The sequence below is a fragment of the Battus philenor genome, unplaced genomic scaffold (genome assembly GCF_028537555.1).
Source record: "Battus philenor isolate CCGP_79_NKW_IND1 unplaced genomic scaffold, ilBatPhil1.0.hap1 SCAF_24, whole genome shotgun sequence".
NCBI lineage: Eukaryota > Metazoa > Arthropoda > Insecta > Lepidoptera > Papilionidae > Battus > Battus philenor.
This window is the reverse complement of record NW_027181687.1, coordinates 11,507,903-11,534,479: the sequence shown is the minus strand read 5'-3', so window position 1 is coordinate 11,534,479 and position 26,577 is coordinate 11,507,903. Positions and strand designations below refer to the sequence as shown.

General features: G+C 31.8%; 1 protein-coding gene across 1 annotated transcript in view; it reads right to left on the bottom strand.

Annotated features, from left to right (window-relative positions):
• Positions 1-25,930, bottom strand: part of LOC137924561 (facilitated trehalose transporter Tret1-like) — a 109,670-nt gene extending 83,740 nt beyond the window's left edge. The window contains exon 1 of the mRNA XM_068767952.1: positions 25,712-25,930. The gene's annotated coding sequence lies outside the window, so the exon portion shown is untranslated. The remainder of the gene's footprint in view (positions 1-25,711) is intronic.
• Positions 25,931-26,577: the final 647 nt, after the last annotated feature.

Here is a 26,577-nt window from a genome sequence, read left to right as displayed (position 1 = left end):
CCCTTATTTTATATTTGTAAATTAAAATATCAATTTTTTTTGCAAAACAACGTTTGCGGGATCAGCTAGTAATATATAAAATAGTTTTTTTTTAACATATTGTACATTTTAAAACTCACGTCAATGTGAGGAAATGTATTAGCCCAAGTTGAAGTTCTTCCAGCTCTCCTACTTTGCTATGTCTTAGTGTAAAAGCCCTCTGAACCCAACAACCATGAATCTGCATGCCATGGGCAGCATTGAAAGTCTGATTATAAAAAAATGTATGTACATGCTCGTATTATATTGCCTGTACAAGTCCGTCCCTGGACGGATGCGGTCTGCGCAAATTATACCCGGGGTCGGCAGAAGGCCTATTTTTAATGCAATACGAAATTTTATAGCTGAAGCGAGCCCAGCCGCACTTTGTTACTGCGTTTATGGATCTATAAACTCATCTTGAGAAAATTAACATGCCTACGTAGGGAATATAAAACATTAATACATTAAACGTATTTTAAAACACGTCTTATTGTGACGGTCGCCTTAATAATGTTTAATTTTAGAACAGTCAAATCAGAATCTGTACTAATGACAAACATTCAAAGATTTCAAATAATTAAAAAATATATTTAATAGATAACTTCTCTATGTTATTTCGATATTTATAACAAAGTAAGCGGCTATTAATATTGCACATCGATCTTTGGAAAGAGACAATCGGCTAATTTCGATGTTCAGTTTTTAAAATTACGATTCGTGCGACCACTTCAACAACCTAAATCCATATGGTTTTGATGTATTTATAGTTTTAATTCAAAGTTAGTGATATAATCTTTAATTTTAATAATTATAGACATTACAACATTTTGAAATCTTCAAATATGCATCTATTACTCTGGCATATGATGTAAATTTTGTATCTGTATTAAAAAAAAAGGAAATAAATTCTCAAACCTACATACAGGTTACCGACAGTACATTTCTGTAACTAGAGTAGGTTAGTACATAAAAAAAGGCGAGAAACAAAACCTATCTAATAATACACGCTGCCGTTTGGCAATCGTATCGTATGTTATTTTAAAACGCACCACCGGTAAATTCGCTATGTGGCAACACATATATAAATAAATCAAAATCATTCAAAATGGCGGCACAGTTCAACGAACTCTGATGTATGTTAATTATTTATTATATCGCTTTTATTAACGTACACATATACTTTATTTAATTTATATGTTTATTTTTATTTTCAATAAACATTGTGATTGATTATGGGTAGCTTTAAATATACATTCAAATTTAAAATATTTTTATTCAAATAATCAAAAGCATATAGCTTATTAGTCAGCAAAATGCTAAAAGCTTACAGCTTTTACAACTATATCCAATATATATAGTGATGATTCTGTAATATGTGACATTATTTTTTTTTATTAGAATGCATAAGGCTAATAATTTTTGACAGTACAGTTTACACGCACAGATTATAAAAAGTAATTTATTTTAATATTTAATCGTCCGAATGCTGGAAACTTTTTTTTTTCTTTATTATCGTTATATTTTTTATAACTTCTGTAATCATTAATTTTCTATAGTGTACTATAAATTAATTGACAGCTTATATGCTATATATTCCTCTTTAAAGTTATATACGATGTGAGAGATTAGTGAATTTTCTCAGAGCAGTAAGATACGACATAAAAAAACAATCTTCCAATAAAACAGCCTTCATTATTTTTATTACGCTAAACAATCTCATTAAGTTTATTTTTAGTTACTGGCCACCCAGAATTTAAGACAATATAGTCTAAACAATAGCCTATTAAAAAGTTATTTAGCTTCTAAATTCTTGTCGTTTGTTTTTATGTCGTTAACATATTAATAGATGGAGACACTTTGTCTATTAGAGTAATAAATTAAAGCAATTTAGTATGTGTACATTGTTTTACACAAGTGAATACAATATATATATATGCTCTGTGTGTGTATATTTACATATATATATTAGAACTTTATCTATTCCGCGGAAATGAAGTTACATTATTGTTCTTTTATTATCTTAATTGTAAACTTTTTAGTGACGTATTTTAATAATAATATATTATTATACAATAGATATTTAATTAACATATATATACTAGTTGCAAAAAAAAAACTATTTATTTTAATTTATATTGCACAGGCATTGGCGTTTGTGCTTTTGTTTTTACATTTACGCGTAATATTTCCTATTTCTTTGTCCACGTTTTGGATTCTTACAGTGTTTTAAAATATTTAAATTTAATTTGAAGTCAACTAATTGTCATAATATCTTTTTGTTTATCAATGGTATCTTAATAGTTTTTAACGGCGCCATAACAATGTTCAGTTTAAAATAAATTAAAGATGTATTCTTGTCATTAAACATATGTATACATAATAATTATAATTTTATTTAACTATTTTTGTTTGAATATGATCCTATAAACGATACTAATCAGTTGCTTTCTTTACAATCATCAGAGAAAAAAATAACATAGATTTATTTAATTGTTTCATTAAACCAATAAAAAATTACTAGATTTGATAGATCAACATCTTTTGGCGGTAAAAAAATCTTTCAGATTGACTTTAACAAAAAAAAATATTATACAAGAATGAGAAAGGTCAAAATATTGACAACAGACAATAAAAATGTCAACACGTCATACTTTATCAAATAAATGTCTTTTTTAATTATCTATGATTTTATATAAATTTTGGACCACCCTAGTAGACGAGTTATTCTACATTCACTAACGCTTTCAACAATTTTAAACTATGTTTCTGTTATAATAGAGTTGTATTTTGTAATCTTTGTGAGATAAGGTTCTTTTACCGTATATTAAAAGGTTCAACCGTGACGATTTTTAATATAATAATGTCTAGTCATTCTTCCGTATAAGCATTTACTTTTTATGGACACCATACAAGAACTATTTTGTGTCTGTTATAAGAAATGTATTCGAAAGCATCTTTAATACAAGAGCACTAAAGTCGATTATTATTTGCCCATGATTTAATGACCGCAAATGTTAATTTTGTAAATTATCTCATGACGATGTGTGGTCTTTTAGCTGTATATTTATTTGATTATGTTATCTGTGATATTTCTTATTTTTTATTAGTTATAATTTCTTAGTGGCATAACTTTCTCCTTTTTCTCGCCATTTTCAATGTCACCATTACAAATATATAACACGATTCGAGTAAAAGAATAATCTAATATAATAGCATACACACCGATGTTAATATATCTAGCGCACGCGCGAATTAAAATGCTAAATGCTATTTGACTGTTTTTTGAGCTAAACGTCAAATAAAGATCGCAAAATTTTTACATCCAAATTTTTATAATACCATTTTTCGCACACATTTATTTAAATGTACGCATATATCGAGTTCCACAAAGATATCTAAGAACTTTCTTTTCTTAGTGTTAAATATAAAATTAAAATGATATTATTATGTAAATCTTATATCATTCAAGAGTCTTTGGTTGATCGAATTTCGTGAAACTTGGTTTGTTGAATAATTTACAAGGTTGATGTTATAATGTGCACATCAAAAATTGTTAATTTTTATTTAAAAGTGCAACTGTCGAGTTTCTGACCGGCTCTCACCGGATCAGTATTCACTTGCTGTCTATAATGTTAAAATAATCGACGATTCAAAAACGTAAAAAATACGTAAGTTAATTTAAAAAAAAAAATAACAAGCTTATAGCATTTATAGCGTTCACTCCGTATTGCTGGCCACAATAATTTTATGTCAAATCATTTTCGCGCGTTCGAATTTCAATTCGAACGCAGATTTGAATTCGTACGCCATCAGTGACGCTGTCGCTGTCGTTGCGTTAGATCGTGTAAATTGTAAATACTCTGTATATCCACTAACAGTGTATAAATTTTAAAATTGTTTAATAACTTAAAGATATAGTTTATAATACTGCTTAGTGATTTAACAGCTCGTATGTTTAAAGACAGCTATACGAGATGGAGGGATTTGTAGAGTTTTCGTCTCAAATTAGACATAAATCATGTTGCATTGAACCCCCATAGTTAACTGTCGGACGTTGTAGAAGCCCTTTCGCACGCCCTTGAAAGCGATACTTATTAGCCTGTGTAACATGCCTGCTCTGTACAAACCGGTTGTTTACAGCTTAATTGTTAATTGCCACAGTGTATCAATACAGTATGACCACACAAAATATTACACTGATTTTTAAAACACGAACTATTATTACCATTATTTCTAACGTCATCTGCTGTTAGCGGCCAGCATTTAGCGTCTTCCAATAAGGTCATATGTCCATCTTGTATATAGATAAGCTGCACAGCGTAATCTATGCTTATTTGGATTTTTTTATTGAACATATAGCGTTCACACTCCGTAATGCTGGCCATTACAGCCATAATACTCTTATTTTAAATCATTCTCGCGTTCGAATTCAAATTCGAATTATTTAATGTGAATACTCCTTTGATCACTCTTGGATATCATCTTCCTCGCCATTGATCAGGCAGTAATTCAACTTGGCTTCAACTGACTAATCGTGTATAAATATATATGTTTTAATTTTTTAAATTGTAATTAATTATTACAAAATTCAAATGTCACACTACAGAAGAGACTTAATTTAAAAAAATCCAAATAAATTCTCATTGATAATCATATATGTTGAAAAGCATTGTATTTGTTGAATATTATAAATGGTACAGCTGCATTACACTGTGGTTTATATACGAACGCCCGCCTCTAATTTCAGGGCTGTCACCCGCGAAACAGACGTCGAGCGAGACAGATCGCGGTCCGGTCTTTTTGTCAAAACGGCAAGTCGAGCGCGAAATTAACTGTGCCGTACCGTCCTGGTCTATTTTTGTTGACAACTGGATGGTAGCCAGTGGTGCGTGGTAGCCTGCTTCGCTTGTTTTCAGGGCTGCCAGTGACTGCTCGTGTGGTGGCCCTCACTAGACAGGCGTTTGGCATTTCGACTATGCCCGAGAGAGCGACACCTACAGATGTCTTAGTATACTCAGATATTTATATATAATTCTAAGATTCACGTGTAAATATCAGCATAATTTCAACTGTAGTATCCAAGGCAGGTGGAAATTCTATATTTAATGGAATCTGGCATTACCTTGCGGAAGTCCATCGTTAGTAATAAACGGACCAATATTTAGCCACTTCCGCATATGTCGTGCAACAAAGTGCACCGCCCGCTCTGTGTTTGACACTAATCGGTGTAACATAACTCCGTGGAGTGGTGAAACACGTGTTGAGTGATTTGACGGTGGCAGTTGTGTAATTCGCATTGTTTGCCGCATTTATCAGCGGGCTGGCGGGCAGTGCACTTTGTTGCACGACTACCACTGCATGTGCGGAAGTGGCTAAATATTGCTCCTTTTCTTTCTACAATCTAGACATCACCTTAGAATGCTAGCTTGGGTAGTTCTACTAGTTTGACCGACAACGTAATTAAGGTCGCTGGAAGTCACTGGAAGCGGGCACTGCAGTATCGGTGATCGTGACGATTTTTGGGGGAAGCCTGTACCTTACAGTGGGTGTTCATCAGCTGATATAATGATGTCGTCACCATCAGTACACACATTGGTTGTATACTTTCATTTAAATGCATTAAGGGTGAAGATGTAAAATTGCAAGAACTGTGGCGAAGGTTGTGAGGCGATGCTTTAAAAATATAAACAAATGCTGTAGAAAGGATGAAACTAATAGACTAAAGAGAGAGAGAGGGAGAAAGTATTAAAAGGAAAATATGAAACAATTCTTTGTAATCTAAGTTTTAAAAACCTTTAGATGCCTTTAAAAAACGGGGGCCACGAAAATCAGTTCTGTGGGTTGGGGGGGAGTGGAGGAGATGTCTCTTCAGGCAGCGTTAACTATCTAAACTAAATCTAGGATTAGATATATATGGACTTAAATGTTAAACTCATTGTTTATATTACTCTTAAGTGAGGTTAAGTAAGAACTTAGTGTACAGACAAAATTAGTTAGTTAATTAAAAACTCTATTTTAAACTTTTGATCACCGGAGAAGTAGTTGAACGGTGATGACGAGACCGCTGCTCATGCGCTGATGAGAACAGCTCTGATCCACGCCGAAGACTAGCACAGGTTCTAACATAGCGAAAAACTTTATATATATGTTGCGATTATCCGCAGTAAGAGACGAAGTAAGAAGAGATAGAATTGATTATTTAATTGTTACAAAGAGGATTTTACATGTAAGAGAAGGAGCATAAAATAGAAAATTAACTAGATCTCCTTTAAGTAAAAACGTAGGTATGTTGTGTCTTTGATGCCGGCTATAAACGTTCCGTTTATAGTAAACACTAAACATACTAACCTAGAAAAAGACTAGCCGATGCCCTAATCTAGATTTAATGATGCTAAAGTTAAATTCCAAGCTGTATATATGTAGTTTAAGATGTAAATATATTTAATCAATAATTAACACTTCGAAGATTTATATCTACAATTATAAATAGATATATAATTGTATTAAAACAAATTAAATGTGAACAACAAGACGCACGGATTTACGACATTACACTGTTGAAAGTCCTTCCTTTTAAGTCTTTATTTTTTATTTTATTTTTTTTCTAGAAGGAGGCAACACTATTGTTTCTAATTGCGCCATGCCATCAAAACTCGGGGTTTCCCTTTCAAACTAAAAACAACGCAATTTCAATACAGTTTTATTTTCACTTTGTTTTGCTAATTTTACAATTCAGTTTTAATTACGTAGTGTGTTGTGCTTTTAAGAGAATAATAATGAGAATAATGGACTTTGTGTTTGGCACTAATCGGTGTAACATAACTCCTGAAGATGCCCCGTGGAAGTGTGAAACACGTGTCGAGTAATTTGGCGGTGGCGGTTGTGTGATTCGCATTGTTTGCCGCATACGCATTTATCAGCGGGCTGGCGGGCGGTGCATTTCATTGCACGACTACCACTGCATGTGCGGAAGTGGCTAAATATTTGTCCTTTTCTTACAGAGAATAATAAATTTATGTGTTATTTCTGGTTACAAAAAAATTTTGCGAAATTGCACCAAATAACTCCCACATCTACTTTTTTCTATCGAACAACAAGATATTACACGGTTGAAATTCCTTTAATTCGCACTAAGCGTTTTACTAATACTTTTATACGAACAAACAAGTAGTGGAACAACTTATTGGCGTCATTGTTTCCAGACAATAACTTAGGAGTCTTTAAGTTAAGAGTGAATAGGTATCTAAGCAAGCATGTAGCATAGACTTCGTCATAGCTTAATATCAGGCGAGACAGAGGTCAAATGCTTTACCCATCTTCTCCATTAATTGCAGCGCGAAACTGGTTGTAATCTCTCTCTTTGAGGAAAGCCTGTCTTGCAGTAGTAATATATATAGGCTGATTTAATGATTTCCGTAAATATAAGAAATAAAAAAATATTTATATACATTTTACATTCAAACTTTTTACTTACATTATTGACAAGTACATTTTATTGTTACATAAAAACACAGCACAGTGTTTCGAATTATAAATTTTTATTTAAAAATTAATTTATTACAAGTAACAATAAAGCATAGGTTATATATTAAATGTTGTTTACGATTTTTAAGAATCACATAAGTTTTTTTTTTAACAATTGTAAGTTAATTAATGTTATAATTATCATTGTGATTAAGACTGTAGTCACTTAATGTACACGGTTTGCATTAAAGCCTTTTTCATAAATTAAAATTAAAAAAAAAACTTCCAACATCGAAGCAAAGTCCACCATCGTCGGCTGCCACTTTATACGCACGAGCTATGTATATATATATAAATACCTCGTATATTTGTGTGTGCAGATCAAATCAAATATATATATATTTGTACTATGATAAACCTCGTATACTATCGGATCATCTCCCGGGATACAATCTTATATAATTTATACTTTGTGTAATAATTATATACGATTTCCACTGCTCAAGTTTCTATATTTTAGGCAGCACCGTCCTCTGCGCACCATAATACCACACTGCGATCGCCAACCCGCCTGCTAAGTATGGCGATTATGGTATACCCCCCCCCCCCATCAATATTTTTAGCTAAAACTACTACCGACGTTATATATATATATATATATATATATATTTCAGAGCGATCGCTTTTTATTTTGTCATAATTGTGTTAGATGTAGGAGGTGTCAAATCAGGTATACGTTCAACCTTTAAATCACACTGATTAAGGATATTAAATTAACAAAAAACCTAATTAAATATTACCCACTAAACTAATTACTTCGTAAATATCTTTATTTACATCTCATTAACTTGTTTACACTTAACAAAATCACTTAACCCGATCTGGTGGGAGAACGCTCGTTGATCCGTATTTTCTTAATGGTTCATTTAAGTTAAAATTGTTTGTTATGTAAACAACAAACAGTTGGTTCAATTCTTTCGTAGAAGGATTGTTCTAATATTTATGTTCTGTTCAAATATTTTATTAATAAATTATTGAATTTTTTAACTTGACGCCACTTAAAGTTTACATAAACTTTTTTTTTGTGCGATAGAAAAAGATCGCATAAATGTAAACATATATAAGAAAAATTGCTAAAAAATTTCTGAACTATAAAAGTAATATTTTTGTTACACGATTATAAATATTTTTAAATGACGAAAAGCCTGACGTTCTAAAAGCCTTACGGATTTGTCTCTTAAAGGGTCAGAATTGAATCAATGCAAAAATGCGAAGGCAGGAAAAGAATCTAGGAACCTTTTTTTTGGGCCCCGCTACTGTTGAGCTCCCCTTCCACCCCTATTTAATTGGGAACAGGGTTTTTTAATTTCTTAATAATTTTTCCTCATGAATTTTTATTCGTCTTCCATACTTCACAATGTTTTTTTCTTCTTCTATCATTCTACAATTCATCTTCCTTTCTCAATCATTCCATTCCTTTCGTACATCCTCAAACACTTCAGTTATGTATCCACCTCTTCTTTTGTTTTAAAAGTATATGGTGAAAGAGATTTTGGTCAGGATCTGCAGTAGATTGTCTCCTGGCGGTAGTATAGTGCTGCAGATTGCAAAGAGCCAATCGCCAAAGGTAAGAACAAGACTAGGATATAATTAGTGGCTTTTACATTAGCTTATATATTATAATGGCTATTATATTATGTATATGTGTATATATGTATATGTGCACCCTAAACCGCCCTCTCCTTCATTTCTCTCATCTCCATCCAAAGGTTGTCTAGTAGAGATCGACTCTAGCGAAAATATCGCCTTTTTACCATATAAATTTGGTTCTTTTTTCCTCTATTTACTGTGTATGGTGTTGAAAAAAATGTTAATAAATAAAATATTAAATAAATTAATTAGATGAAATGTGAAGGCAATTAAAAATGTAATAAATATCAAACGTAAACAGCTAAATAAAGAATAGAAATATGCAAAATTACTCCTATATCTGGAATACAAAATGAGTTTCAATTTACATAAAGTAAATAGCGTAGACGAAAGAAATAAATCAATTTTGAAAGTAAATAAAAAAAAACTTAACAGAAAACTATTTCACGCGTTTGTCTAGACGCGAAAAAAATTACTACGTTCAATGGATACGTATCTCAACCCCGTTCTTTTGTTTATCAACAAATCGAATCGAAACACCTTTTTTATTTCAAACTATACTTAAAACTACCTAATATTATAAATGGATACGTTCAAAAGTTAATGGTTTCGTATTTATATATACACATGTCAATTAATTTTGTAGTAAATCCTATTTATATTTGGTGTAATGGTACATTTAAAAAAGTTTTCTTGGAATCATTTTATAAAACTTTTTTCGTTTTTTTTTAAGTGTTGAATTTTAAGATTGAATTGTATTTTAAAAGTGTATAGAGTTTTGATTGTTTTATGTTTCAAGTGTCCAGTTTAGAAAGTGCCCATTGTCCCATAAGTGTCACGTTTTTACAATGTGTTGTGTTTTAAACCATAGACTCTTATTATAAGACAGACCTCCCCTTATATCTATGGAGGGATATTACATCACCACGTTTTTCAGAGAGTTTTCCTTCAGAGTATTTTCTTCTTTTCAGCCAATAAACCTCTCCTGCAAGACATAGGATTCCTGTAAAAATCACCGCTACCTTTGCGCTGGTCAACCCGTATCCCAATCGTGGTGAAAATTTTCAAATTCCTCCTATAGAAATAAAAATTGTATATAATTTTTCAGGCATTGTTTCAGCCCATAGAAGGTTTCCCTCAAAGATATTTTTAGTAGGATATACCGTAATTGTCACACTCATCAGGCGAGTTGGTGATCAAATTTTATTATTATGGTACTCAGAGGACACTGCAACATATATAAATATATTTATGAGCAGTGGTAATCACATATAATTCATAATTGTATCCCGGATTTGAACCTGCGAATACAATCGCAAGTCTGTCTTTTACGATCAATGTTTATGTAATTTTCCTATTCGATATCGCATCTAACTTCAACTTAGTCTTATTTAGTAGCATATCTTGTAATAACATTACGTATTTATAATCGTAAAGCCTATATTAATTTAGTTTATACAGACTTAAGAGGATTATATAAGTTTACGGTGTACATGTGAATCGTAAAATAAATATTACTTTGTTCATATATGCAATATATGTTTATTTTTAAAAGCATTACCAATATCCTACTTTATTACAAACTTTTTATAGCATACCCGATCCGTATTGTTGGCAACAATACTATTATAAAATATTTGGTCATTCGAATTCAAAATTCGAACGTGGATTTAAATTATATATTTAAAGGAATAAGGCTTTACCTCGCGGAAGTCCATCCTAAGTAAGAAAAGGACCAATATTTAGCCACTTACGCACATGCAGTGGTAGTCGTGCAACAAAGTGCACCGCCCGCCAGCCCGCTGATAAATACGTATGCGGCAAACAATGCGAATCACACAACCGCCACCGCCAAATCACTCAACACGTGTTTCACCCCTCCACGGGGCATCTTCAGGAGTTATGTTACACCGATTAGTGCCAAACACAGAGTCACTTTGATTTAAATTATGACGTCATCAATGATATAGCCGTTTGCGTTAGTGATGAAATTTTTAATTCTATATTGATTGTATACATGTCACCTTCATCACATCTCCAAGTCTTCACCTTTACATGCTCTGGTGGTAGCTTGTAACTTATAATCTGACATCCAGAAGAAGCTTCCTATCTGAATGAATGATTAAAAATAAAACTGTTGTGGTCGAAGTGGCCAGCTATACAGAATGTGATCGCTACATTAACTTCAAATATCTATTCAATTTTCTATCGAATGTTTTAGTGTTTCTACAAAAGATTAACAAAGCCTTCATAAGTCGAGCCAGTATACGCGGCGTAAGCCCACCAGTGGGACCAATGGCACAGTTAAGTAGTTCCAAAGATTTTAGTATACGACTTGGTCTTAACATTTTGAAATTATTCAAATGAATATAATAAGAGAAAGTAAATAAAAAATTAAAAAAATGAAAAATAAACATACAATAAAGAAGAAAGAAATTTGAATAAGGAATAATTTTAACAGCGATAATGTGGAAATTTTAAAAAGGAGAGTAGATGCGGTATTGATGGAGGAGAAAATTAAAATAGTTAAAAACAAATTGTGATGACATAATGTCGAAGCTGCTTATTGTTGTTATATCTACTGTTATATATATTATAATGTCTACATTACGAAATATATACGACGTTCGACTAAAAATCATTTTTCCCGCCGTTTTGTATGTCATCTAAATTCCAAAATGGCGGAATGAAAACAATAAGTTGTTCACATTCCATAACACACGAATTTGTTTGAACCGTATGACGCCGTGGTCGCACTCCCAAACGGTCATGTGGCGCTATTGTTGTGTTTTTTTTTTTTTAATTCGTTCACACTGGCAGAACACATTTTAGTCTAATTTTCGTTACGCACTGGTGACTTTTCGAACGCCATTGTTTTATTTTTAAATTTGCGTTCATGTTCGGAATGTGTGATTTTTTAACGTATTTGGAGGTTTCAACCAAGGAGGTTTTTAATAATAATACTTTAATTTATAAAGAATCAACTTATCTTTAAATTATTTTGCTAATAAAATTTCGTATAAAAATCTACTATATATTATTAAGAAATATACAATGAAATGTGGTTATAAATTTTACTTTCAAAGAAAATTAATTTTAAATTTATTATTTATTTAAGTCACAGTATATCTAATCCAGTATATCATTGGCATTTGTACACGTTCTAGACCGTGGTTATACGGGGAACCCCGGTATCTCACGGTCAGGGATCGCCACGCCATATTCATAACTTTGTATCCACTACGTCTAATTTTAAACTAATCGGCCGGAATATCAAAACACAGCCTTGAAAATAAACAAGGATGGAAATTTAAAGAGTTTCAAGTGTTTTAAATTAGTGATGAAATATTTAAGGTAGCGCAAGACTGATCATCGTCGATCATTGCGGGAGGACTATAACTTGCAGTGGGCGTCTACCTTCTGATGATGTTGATGATAAATACACCAATTCCTCACTTCGCGTCGTGGTTACGTTTCAAAAAACACGACTCAAATTGAAACGCCGCAAAGTGAATTAAGATTTTCTATAGCAAACCATGTAAAGATCGAAGATAAGTTCCAGGATCACGAAAATACAACTTTTTAAAAAGAAATTGAACAAAGTAAACATTGAAAAGACAAAAATAATATAACTCTTCCAATAAATAAATTGGAATAATATTTACCTTTTTTGTAACCAGAAACTACACGTAAAAATTTATATAAATTTATTATTCTCTTTTAAAAAAAAGCAGAACACACTACATTACAACACACTACGTAATTGAAACTGAACTCTTAAATTAGCAAAACAAAGTGAAAATAAAACTGTATTAAAATTGTGTTGATTTTTAGTTAGAAAGGGAATCCTCGAGTTTTCATGGCATGGCGCAATTAGAAATAAAAATGCTGCCATATTTTATAAAAAAAGAAAATTAAAAAAAATAAAGACTCGAACCCAAAACAACGCAACCTCGAAAATCTAACGACGCACAGTGAAAATTAGTACTAATTAAGCAGCGACGCAACTTTGAAAAAAACGCAAAAGGAAACGACACAAAGCGAGGTATTGGTGTAAGTGTGGCTATGTGTATAAATACATGAAGTTAAGATGATCAATAATTAAAACGTAAAACTGTAGTGTATTTTTTTTTTAAATTATTTGATAGGAAATGAAAACAAATTTTCTACAAGCGCCGGCGCCAAAAATGACTCATAATGAATAAAACGTTCGAACAGTCTCGTTATCTGCGGGTAATTGCCGCCTAACTGCCCCAAATCGTTTTTAAACTGGCTACCCGCTGATAAGTTATCTTCCGTTCGATAACAGATGGCGACACTTGACCGACGAATTTATTATAAGATATTACATTGTTTTATAATTTCTAAAAGATAAACATCTTTTAGAAATTATAAAACATTTTTGATTAATATTATTTATTTATAATATTACGTATTAATTCTTAAGTTAGTTTCTGTAACATAATTTAAATGCAAATATATATATATATATATATATATGTCTTGAATAAAATATCTCCATTTGTGAATCTCTTAAAACTAAGCAAAATAAATAAAGGTCGTTTTAAAGTGTATACAGTTATAAAACAACTTAGAAAAAGGCCAGTTAAACGTAACAACGCGAAGCGGAAGTCAATTAACGTACAAAAACGGAAGTCGAAACTTTAACGAGAAAACTAATTGACGAAATAATCAAAAACCTTAAACGGCTAAAGTACTTTGCGCCGGTAAAAGTTTGTGAACTCTAACAATGTGATGTAAAACGGAATCTAAATTGATCCATTTAACCTTTTCCTGCAACGAAATGCGTACACGTTTTCGTGGGAAAACATTAAGTGTAAGTGATTTTGAACTTAACATACATTGTGATTGGTTATTGGTACAAAAGGCTTGAACGGGTGATAAATATAAAATCAATAGTTTATGATACAATAAATAAAGTAACTGATAAAGTTGTAAGAAGCACAAGAATTCGTCACATAACGTACGCACGTAACGTACGGTCTCTTTTTTTATGTCGCTCTCATTTATACATACGAGGGCCAAACTGAAAGTTTTTAGAACTGGCAACTTAAAAGCTTTATATTAAAAAAATAAGTTTAAATTTTGAAAATAGAACTCTTTACCAATAATATTGAGTATACATTTCATTCATTTGTCATTTGTTTTACGATTTGGCGGCAAATTGAAAATTGTCTGTGCACGTCAGAATGAATTTAAGCCGAGAAAATTTTCGTGCAATGATTTTTTATGACTTTCGATGTCATATAAGTCAACAAGAAAGTTATGATAGACTTCGATTGGCTTTTCACGATGAAGCCCCATCTCGTGCCACAGTTTACAACTGGTTTAATGAATTCAAACGTGGTCGAACTAATCTCACCGATGATTTGCGTGAGGGACGGCCTTCTACAGCGACGACTGAAGACAATATCAGTGTTGTGCGGCGTATGATAGAGACTGACAAAAGAGTGACCTATCAGCAGATTCGGACAAGTCTAGGCATAGGTATGAGTCAAGTGCACAAAATCCTCCATGAACATTTAGCGGTCAGGAAGCTTTGTGCCCGCTGGATACCGCATAATTTGACCGAGGCTCAAAAACTCCGCCGTGTTGATTGGTGCCGAGAAATGATCCAAAAATTTAACGGAGGTGACTCAAATGCTGTGTTCGACTTACTAAAGGGTGACGAAAGCTGGATTTATTGTTATGACCCGGAAACCAAAAGACAGTCTGTTCAGTGGGTGTTTCCTTCCGAAGAGTTGCCAACTAAAGTGAAGAGAGGTCGAAGTGTTGGAAAAAAGATGGTGGCCTCGTTCTTCGGAAAGACAGGTCATTACGCGACAGTTGTCTTAGAGGATCAGAAAACGGTTAATGCAGAGTGGTACACTAACAACTGTTTGCCACTTGTCTTGGAAAAAGTTCGAGAGAAACGACCTCGCAGCAGGATCCTCCTTCATCACGACAATGCCTCGTCGCACACCGCCAGGCAAACGATCGACTATTTGGCGACCTCAGACGTGGAATTACTGGGTCACCCGCCGTATAGCCCCGACCTCGCACCCTGCGATTTTTATTTATTCCCGAAAATAAAAGAAAAACTTCGAGGAAAACATTTTATGGACGCCGAAGAAGCAGTGGCTGCGTTTCAAAACGCCGTCGAAGAGACCCCTTAGGCCGAGTGGGCAAGGTGCTTTTCTCAATGGTTCCATCGAATGCAGCGATGTATTGATGTAAATGGACGCTATTTTGAAAAGTTATAATAAAACTAATAACTTGCTAGAATGCTTAGTTTTTGATTTTCTAAGAACTTTCAGTTTGACCCTCGTATATATAAATATATAAATATATATATACCTATATATGTATATATAGTTAAAATAAAATATAACGTAAGGTATAGTGAAGGTATAGTGAAAAATCTAATTAAAAATTCAAATATCGTCTTATTAAAATTAATTATCAAATATACTACGTATACATATATATATATATATATATATATATATATATATATATATGTGTGCAAAGTATTCTCTCTTAAATATGTTACATTACTTTATTCTGTCAGAATGCGACAAGCCAATACCTTCTAGCAGTATAAAGTTTGCAAAGTATTGAATAACTTATTTTAATATTTAGTTATATATATATATATATATATATATATATATACTCCAGTATATATATATATATATATATACTGGAGCTAGTTTACTATATGTCCCTGCAGATTAATACAGTTTTAGAAAAGCTGTTTTTTAAATATCAGCTAGACGCTCTATCGATAGAAAAGCTTTATAACCAACTTATAGGTGAGAATGAGTTGGTTACACAAAAAATTCTCAGACTTGAACACCGGCGAGTAGCGGGTATGGAAATTTTCTACATGATTCATTTTTGGGAATATGACTCTAGTTTTATTTTATCCCACCATCCCCGTTTCTTTTTAAGGCGAACAGGAAGTCGGCATATACCGCTTTTACACTGAAATTTCCTTGGAGGCAGACCAGCAGTTTTCAACGTCTCTGAACCGCAATCCGAGTAACAATCTTGGCTCATATTCCGAGAATTATAACCTATGTCTTTTCAGGGTTAAAATGAATGACTGAGTCCATGCTTCATTCTTCTGTCATTAATTACCATTTTACGTTTACATTTCAGAAATACCGAAAATATATAACGTCTTTGTCCACAAGACTCAAATTAAAAAAAAAAAACGATTGCATTTGGCGCCAAAATAAATAATCAAATGTCAAAATATATCACAATGACATGCGTAAGTTTGAAATATGATTATTCGATATTAACAATTCATCAACTGTTGATTTTTCAGTCACTTGTAAATGCGTGTTAGTTGATTGAATGAAATTGTCTCAAATGTTCTTTAATAGATACGATCTTGTAGTTCAAAAGATTGTGGTGTAGGGTGTGGCTTTAACATTTCAAAAATTCAGGACAGACCTATATTTTTATTAACATATAACTTACTAACACAGATGGACCGTCGACATAGTTAAGATCTGTACAAAACGCTGGGCATTGGCAACACTAGATATGTCATCATGGGAGAACTATGCCTTACAGTGGTGCTCTTTTGACTGATATCAGTGTTTTCCAAACCTTTGGGCTATGCACCATCTTAGCCTTTCAAAAATTCTTATGTTATCGAAAAGGTTAAACTCAGATTGAGTTCATTTTTGAATTACCTCCTTTTACAATGAAATTGCCCCAAATAGGGTGTGGGACTCACGTTGGGAAACTTTGGCTGATATTATGATGATGACAGTAGTACATGCAAAACTAAAGTGTTTTTGTAAATACAATGCTCAAGCACTAAGAGATAAAATCAAAAGCTCTAAAAACGGACAGCAAATATTATTTTTGAAAAAACTATAAATAAACTGACACATAAATTAACATTAAGACTAAATCTGATGACAGCGTGGATGATATCTAATGTCAAAGTGATCGGATAAGTGTGGAACAATAGTTAAAACCAACTTTAACCAATCCGTGTTTTCCAAAGCTGTCCATTATTGAACGTATCACCCTATTACGTGTTGTCGTTGATTTATGGGACACTAATAAATTAAAGCCTTTATATTTTTTTTTTCGTACCGCAAATTTTATTTCACATGAGTCACTGTTGTATCAAAATTAAATTTAAAAAATTAATAATCAGGACTCGTCTATGAATGCAATTGATATGGTCACTCTAGTTGTTCGTAGAAATCACTTAAATGCAGCCGGAATTTCTTTTATGAAATATCTTTAGTTTAACATAGATTACAATATAAATTGTCTTTTGTAAACATTAGATTCTTTTGTATTGATCGATGAGTAGCTTTGTATTTACATGAAATAATACAAAAATCAAATGTTCATTTACAATAATGGCTTTGACTAATCACTGTGACCCTTTTTAATGACGTTTCCTTTTAAAAAAAATCTGTAGAAATATTCCAGCGATAATTTAGTTTATGAATAAATTTCTCTACTATTGTGATTATTGAAATAAACAATAGAATATTAAAACTTAAAATAGGTAGTTTATTTGTTCATTTCTGCATAATACTATCCATTTTGAATCATTTTGATCATATAAGTACGTATGTCATGGAGAACAATGCTAAGAGAGATCAATTTGATTGAAACTTGAATCAGATTTAGCGACCCTGAATTCAAAATCAATTTGAAATAAAAAATATGTTTATTATTCTTTCCGAGAATACTATACTTTTTAACCACGCCCTAACAATGTTCAATTTTCAATATTTTTAATGCGACCATTTCGTCATCCCTACTCCATCATGCTTCATCATTTAAATCATAGAATGTCCACCGCTGGGCATAAAATAAATCAATGGTTTCCGAAATAATAAATAGCCTGTTCAGTACACCTACTTTTCGTCTTTAAAAATTTAAAGTAAGTATGTACAATAAAATACCAAAAACAATTATAAATCTGCCTATATTATTCTATCCAAAGATATTATACTGATGTTAATGCGTGGAATTAAATGTTGATGCTCACTCAGGAAGCTAATTATTGTCGCGCATCTATAAAACTGTATTTCTAAAGAGCAACTGTTGAGTTTCTCGCCGGCTCTCAGCAGAACTGCCTTAGCTGGTGATAGCTTCCTGTAGGGACAATTGCAGATATTTTATGTTGATTGTCAATTCGAAAGTGTTTATAACAATATAAATTGTTAGAATAAGTAACAAAGTAAAATAAAAATACAAATCGAAAAATGTAAAAAGAAAAAGGGAAGAATGATAGACGAACAGAGCAAAAGGGTAAGAAAGTAGAAATGTAGCATGAAAGATAGAAAACGGACCGAAAGAGAATGTGAAGAATGAAAGAAGAGAGAGAAATTAAAAGATAATGTGAAAAAAAAATTAAATGCTAATAAAGTCCCTATCCCATCACAAATAGGGGTACGAGAGGCCCCCGATAGCGGGGGTCATATTAAAAAAATTTATATAAATTGTTAGATCTACAACAAACAGTTAATATAAAAGATAAATTGCCATGAGGTAAACGTTTGAACCGCAAGTTAATATCTGATTGTAATCATCTGCGTTATTCTAATCATTAGCTGTCAGAAGATGATGGATGCATCGAGCAGAGCACGCAACAAATTGTGATGCAGTGACATTTTGCATATTGCATTAGCTTCCACAAATCATGGTATATATGTAAATATGTACAAGCTTATTGGTTATACGTGTAATATATTTAATACAGTGAAAATATATCTCGTTTTATATCAATTAATATAGTACAATAAAAACAACGTTATCATAGTAAGAAATGTCATTTTTAAAATTAGAATCATTGTGTATTAAAATGAATTTTTGTTACTATCTGTTCCTGCAGATTTTGTTCTGAGAGAAGCTATATGCCTGTATGTTTTAAAATTAACAGTTTTTTGTGATAAATAAATAAATAAAAAATTTACCAGTAACTCAAATAAGGAGTTATATAGGATGTTCCTTTAGATTACTAACAGAAAAAAAAACTAGAAAAGATACTTAAAGGATTATTAGTTGAAGTAGTAGTAAAAGGATACTTAAAGTATTTTAATTATTGAATATGTAAATAAAATACGAAATTTTAATCAACAAAGGCTTTTTTAAATGATTTATTTCAACATCAAACACACTGGTACTAAACATAAGTACATATACATAGTATAGAACCTTCGTAGTTTTAAATTGAAAGATGTCTTATAGGGGAGATTCAATCTCATTCAATTTCCTATGAAATCGGACTCTTCTGTGAGTAATTTTCATCATTTCAACCATTGAACACCCACTGTTGGACATAAGACTTCCATCCATTTCATCCACTCTCTGTGATCTGTGATGTCCATATAATCTCAGTGTTTGGCACTAATCGGTGTAACATAGCTCCTGAAGATGCCCCGTGGAGGGGTGAAACACGTGTTGAGTGATTTGACGGTGACGGTTGTGTGATTCGCATTGTTTGCTGCATACGCATTTATCAACGGGCTGGCGGGTGGTGCACTTTGTTGCACGACTACTACTGCATGTGCGGAAGTTGCTAAATATTGGTCCTTTTCTTACTTAGGATGGACTTCCGCGAGGTAACGCCTGGTTCAATTAAATATACCATAGATTTCTAATAAGACCCAATGAAAGCTTGCCATGTTGTTACCGGCATATACAACAGTTTAACCATCTAAAGTGCCGAATAGGTCAAATAATGGAATCATAGAGATCTGCAGAAGATTCAAGGTTACTGTACTGATACGGCAATGAGCGACGTGTTTCAAATGACACGTTGAAGTTGAAGCCTATTCCTTGCAGAAGGCATCTATAGATGGCCACGATGAAGAAAGAAGTATATACAATACAGACGCTTGCAAAATAGTGTGCTAATCAAGTCAAGCTAGTATCTATATGATGATGCGTAATAAAATCGATAAATAAATAATAAAGAAGACTAGCTGATCCCGCAAACGTTGTTTTGCAAAAAAAATTAAAGTTTTTAATTAACAAATGTAAGATTAGGGTTGATCGTAGAGGGGTGAAAATTTAGGTTTGTATGTATTTTTTTATGCTGTATCATAATAAAATAAAAACCAAAAAAAAATGTCTAAAAAATTAAAAATAAAATTTAGGGGTGGACCACCCTTATCACTTAGGGGTATGGAAAATAGATAGTAGCCGATTCTCAGACATACTGAATACGCATGTAAAATTTGGTAAAAATCGGTCAAGCCGTTTCGGAGGAGTTCAAGTTCGAACACCCTGACACGAGAATTTTATATATTAGATTACAAAACAGTTTAACCAATAGTTGCATAACAGCGGTTAGAACTCATAATTAGAGCAGCAAGACGGTGACGCGTGTAACAGTTAAAATAAACTGTAACTAGTTAAATACTTAACCGTCCGTTCGGTGCATTGACATTGTTTTTAAAACCGGAGTCACCGACGCCGTGGGAGCGACTGATAATATTTGTACAGAATTTATACAAACTTTCAAACATTTCTTGAGGTTTCTTTAAACATTTTCATTTAAGAAATAATTATATGAATTGTTTAAACATTCCTTTACAGGACTAATCATGCTACATTAGATGAAACGTAATCCGGTTTGACGGATCAATTGATAATGTAATAACTAAAATTTAACTTTATATATATCTTTATATATAATATTATATTTGGCTGTAATGTTATATTGTAAAATAAAATTACTTACATTTTATTTATAGCTACTTTAAATTAATTAATGAATATATTAGATACATATGAAAATGAAAGGAAATTTTGAATACAAAACTAATTTTTAAATTTAAAATCTGGAAATCAAAGAAAACATATAGGCATCTAATGTCGTCTTATCGTATGCTTGTCATTTCACGATTTTCAGCAAGAAAAGGACCAATATCTAGACACTTCCGCACATGCAGTGGCAGTCGTGCAACAAAGTGCACCGCCCGCCAGCCTGCTGATAAATGCGTATGCGGCAAACAATACGAATCACACAACCGTCACCGCCAAATTACTCAACACGCGTTTCACCCTTCAACGGGACATCTTCAGGAGTTATGTTACACCGATTAGTGCCAAACACAGAGTGACTCTGTGCCGACTGCCTCTGCGTGTGCGGAAGTGGCTAGATATTGGTCCTTTTCTTACTTAGGATGGACTTCAAGGTAACGCCTGATTCCATTAAATAACCATGATTTTCACTCCACCATATCGCTCAAGAGGCTTTTCGCTCTGAGCGCTATATCCTATCTACTGTCTTTTCTACTTGCCAATATGAGCTACGTCGGTGTTCGTAGAAAAAGTCCAAGTAAAGCCTTCTCTATAGTCCGTTTGACAACTGTAAGGTCAATATCGCGGATTGAATTGATCGTTCACGTTTCACTACCGTAATATCTCTCCGAATCCTCAGCTGTTAGCTCTTTATAAAGAATTGAAAATGAAAATAAATAAAAAATATGTTGAACATATATATTAAATAAAAAAATGATTAATAAATTGTTAACTAGGAGGATAGGCGTGGTCTTGAGGATGCGGTCAGAACAGGACCTGCCAACGTGGTAATATTTAGCGAAGGCACATGCCCAGCAGTGGGAATCTATCGACATGGATCAATGAAGCTACATTTATGCAAAGCCTATAAATAAATGAAATAAGTAATATCAATAAAGAAATCAAGTTATTCACTTGAACAACTTTAACATTCGCTTTAAATGTATCAAAAGTAAATAGAAAATAGATAACAAAAAAAGGATAAAATAGAACCAAAGTGATACATAAAACTGTGATAGAGAATAATTATAGGATAAGTAATAATAAAGTAAAATTAAAATGTACAATAAAAAAAATGTATAATGAAATATGTAATAACAAAAGAGGAAAGAATGAAAGATTGAACAGAGAAAAAGAGAAAGATAGAAGAACTGTGGCATGAAAGATAGATAATAGACCGAAAGAGACAATAAAGTACGAAAGAAGAGAAGGTAAATAAAAAACTATGTGAAAAAAAAATTGCAAATAAAGTCCCTGTCCCACCATAAATAGGGGTACTAGAGGCCCCAAATAGCGGAGGTATTAAAAAAAATAAAAAAAACGTATCGAAAGTAATTACTAGTAGTACAAAATAACTGTTACATTTACCTCAGCGTAATTGATAATATCTGGTTGTAGCAACAAAAACTGGTTATATACATTTCGCTCTTTATTCTAATTTGAATATATAAATCAGTGATTCCCAAAGTGGTCTATATCGACCCCTAGGGGTCTATGACAACCTGCAAGGGGTTTACGTCAGCGAAAAAAATTTGTGTGGTAACCATAGTGGATCTCGACACATACACTGATAGTACCTATTTACTTACATCATACTATCTTATAATATCAAAACAAAAATAAATTTATTATATATGTTTATAAAATCTTGTAAGTTGTAGGATGTTGGTATTCGCTTTGTGGTCGCAATACATTTTGAACTTGTAAAAACCTGATAGTCGCAGTCTCGTGTTTATTTAATGTTACGTATATTTTACATAACAGATACAAAATTTTATTTTGAGTAGTTTTAATTTAAATTAAATTAATAAAAGTATAAATTAACATGTGTTTTTACTTTAAGTTTTTAACACTAAACTTCACTACAGTTAGAAATTTACAGGAAATCAATATCAGGTAAGTAGGGGGTCTACCCAACACGGAAAAACGTGGCAAGGGGTCTACGACACAAAGAAAGTTTGAGGAACTCTGATATAAATAATTATACAAAATTGTATCCCACTAATCGAACCCGCGACGTATGATCGCAAGTCTGTCATCTACCGTTGAGCTGCCTTACATATCACTTATATTTTAACACAAACAATTTTCATTGTTCTACAGGATGATTTATTATAGGTATTAAGAGTGATTATAGCTTCATTTGTCAATTAATGTATGTAACACCCTATCCAAAAACCAATGGTTTCAGAAATAACATAATAATTAAAATTATGATATGAATTATTGTTGATAGTGTCCGCAGAATTTGTACAACCAGAAGTTATTGAAGACAAAGTGAACACTTAAAACAAGGTGATTGGAAATATATGTAAAAGCTTAATAAGGTTTTTGCTATTAAATGTATAACAATAAATTCACTTCTTTAAAGCTAGATAACGAATTACCATATATATTTAAAAAATATATATCGTATCTTTTAAAAAACAATTTCATTCGAAATTATTGAGTACATACAATGCAATTTAAACCATAATATAAATATATAAACAAACATAATATAAATATAAACCATAGTCTTTGATCTCTGTTTAGTAATGTTTTTATTTGTTTTTTCATTGTTTGACTATAAATCATTATATGTTCTCTGTGAGATAGTTATAAGGTAACAATTGTAACTAATTTTATATTTATAAACTTCTAAGTTTGTACTTTCTTACTGCCTTTTGTTACTGCCTATCTCTAATAAAGTAAATAAAATAAAAATAAAATATATCTACTACACACACATATATATATATATATATATGTGTGTGTGTATGTGTAGTAGTAGTACAGATATATGTATTTATAACGTATAGATAATTTTACAGTTTAAAAATATCAAATTAGAGGTTTAAAGTTCCAATAAATATAATGTTAGTTAAGACATGATTTTTACTGTCATGTCCCGCTGTTACAAGTTAAATTTTAATTGACTTTTCTCATTAATTCACCATCATTAAATATAAAAATAATCATGACGATATAGTTTAATAAAATTTTAGTTTAATATCAAACATAGTTTAATGCATTTTTTTTGATTTTGGTTGATATGTTACGTACTCTAATTCTGGTCTTATTTGGCAATCCCACAGTTGATCAATGAGCCATAACACTTGCTGGGGTCACAAAGTCCGAAAAATTCGCTTCTGGACCTTTACAGTTCTGAATTTGACACCAAAGGATTTTGAAAGTAAGCAACTTGGAACCGTACATGTTTCAAATATGAACTCTATGCCCAGCAGTGGACATACACAAGTTCATGGACGGAATTTTATCGTGCAAAAATCTTTAATGTAAAGGCGCATCAACTGACTGATAAAGAACGCAAACAAAAGTGGTGAGCAAATTATATTAAAATCATTTGTGGTATGTAAACATAAAACTAAAATGTATATCATATAAAAAAGTATTTTAAAATATATTTATGGCATTGTATATATATAACTAGCTGATCCCGCAAACGTTGTTTTGCAAAAAAAATTAAAGTTTTTAATTAACAAATGTAAGATAAGGGTTGATCGTAGAGGGGTGAAAATTAAGGTTTGTATGTATTTTTGTATGCTGTATCATAATAAAATAAAAACCAAAAAAATTGTCTAAAAAAATTAAAAATAAAATTTAGGGGTGGACCACCCTTATCACTTAGGGGTATGGAAAATAGATAGTAGTCGATTCTCAGACATACTGAATACGCATGTAAAATTTGGTAAAAATCGGTCAAGCCGTTTCGGAGTAGTTCAAGTTCGAACACCGTGACACGAGAATTTTATATATTAGATGTAAATAAATGAACAGAAATAGAAACATCAATGTGTTACAGTCGTAAATCATAGTAAAAATTCTATATGTCAATTTAATATTACACTGTCATACGTATAATACATTTGCAATAATAAATGAAATGGTATAAATCATTATTTATTACAACGATAACAAATTGTTAGTTCGAAGACATATAAACATTAAATTCTAAACCACACTACTGTTTAGTAAATGATTTAATTTGAAATACAATCATAATGGAGATAATTAAAATTCATTACCAGATTATATTTCAATGATAATGATAAGATTATATTAAATAAATTAGAATTCGACAAGATAAACATACGTATCGGGAATTTTTTTCGATAGATGACATTTATATATATATATGTAGTTATTAGAATTTTGAAATCGATTTTTTAATATATTACAATTTCATTATTTATAAAACCGTTGATTTTGGATACGGTGTAAATTGCATTTATTCTGTATTACGATGTATATGAACGTATTTATTTATCAATAATTAAAAAAGTACATTACAAATTGTTATAAATATATATTATAACAATAAATAATAAAAATGATGTATATTTGTTATTGTTATAGGAAGCCGTCAAAAACAGTTGGATTAATACTAAAACTTATATCATTAATCATTGAATAGCGGAAAACTTTAAAGGAATTCTTTAATAGAATTTCTCCAGACTATCGGAAAGTTAAACAAGTGTCGGTATAATAAAAGTAATGCTAACATTATTCCGACAAATTTAATTCAAAGTACAAAACGCACTAGCCGTTTTAACATCACAGCCTATAAAATTAACATTTCAAGCGAAAACTCATAAAACTTTACAACGATCGTTAACATTATCGCACTTTAATTAGAACTTGATAAACTTGTAAATAAAACAAACCGGGATGAGAGAACCATTGATGCCGGGAAATGTTTAAAAAAAAAAGACCCACGACACAAAACAATAGCAGCATTCAAATGAATGTATGAAACATTTCAAAATCAACTTACCAAGCGACCCAGCATCTGTGTTAAATGTAACATATAACTATACACTTTCAAAATCACAATTATCACTTTTAAAATAATATTAAATAAATGTATTTATAAAAGCACTGGTACCCGTATAGCACTCTTACGGTACACCCGAAAATATTTATATTGTGTTACAACAAAACGCGTGCGCGTGCGCCGGCGCTTGCAACACAATAGCCCGCTCCGATCGCCTGAGCTCTCAACGAACGACTGGCTAAAACTGCGCCTGCGTCTCTCTTCTCTGTTTACTATACCCCATGTGCAAGATTATCAAACAACTCTATTCAAATTACATTCTTAACTCTACCGACATTGGGTTCAAATTGTAATACATTGAGGATATGTATTCCTTATCTGTGTTAGTAAGTCGGACACTTGTGTTAGTCGTTTATATGAATGAAAAATAAACTCGACTCATAGAGCTTTCTGATGGTCGCCGTTCGTTTATATTGTAACCTTAATTAATGTTTTCAACTGCTTGATATGTTTGCGTTACTGCTAGTTGTGTTTTAAAGTGTTTGTGTCATTTAACAAGTGTGATTCACACGAAACTCCTTTTGTTCCGCTTGTTTTTCTATGTTTATTCTATCTAGCATCTATTCGAAGTCATTACAACAAATTCTACATGACTTTGATATGCTATTAATTCGATCATACTTCAGTATATATATCTTCATTACTTGGCACTAGAAATTCTATAAAGATTATATGTTCAGGTTAAGAAAGGACAGTTATTGCCTTTACGCAGACTTTACTCTGCTATTTCCTATAGGCATGGGTATATTTAAAGGCTTTGAAAAACTGGATTTATCAAAATTTCAAATTCATTTTAATACACGAAA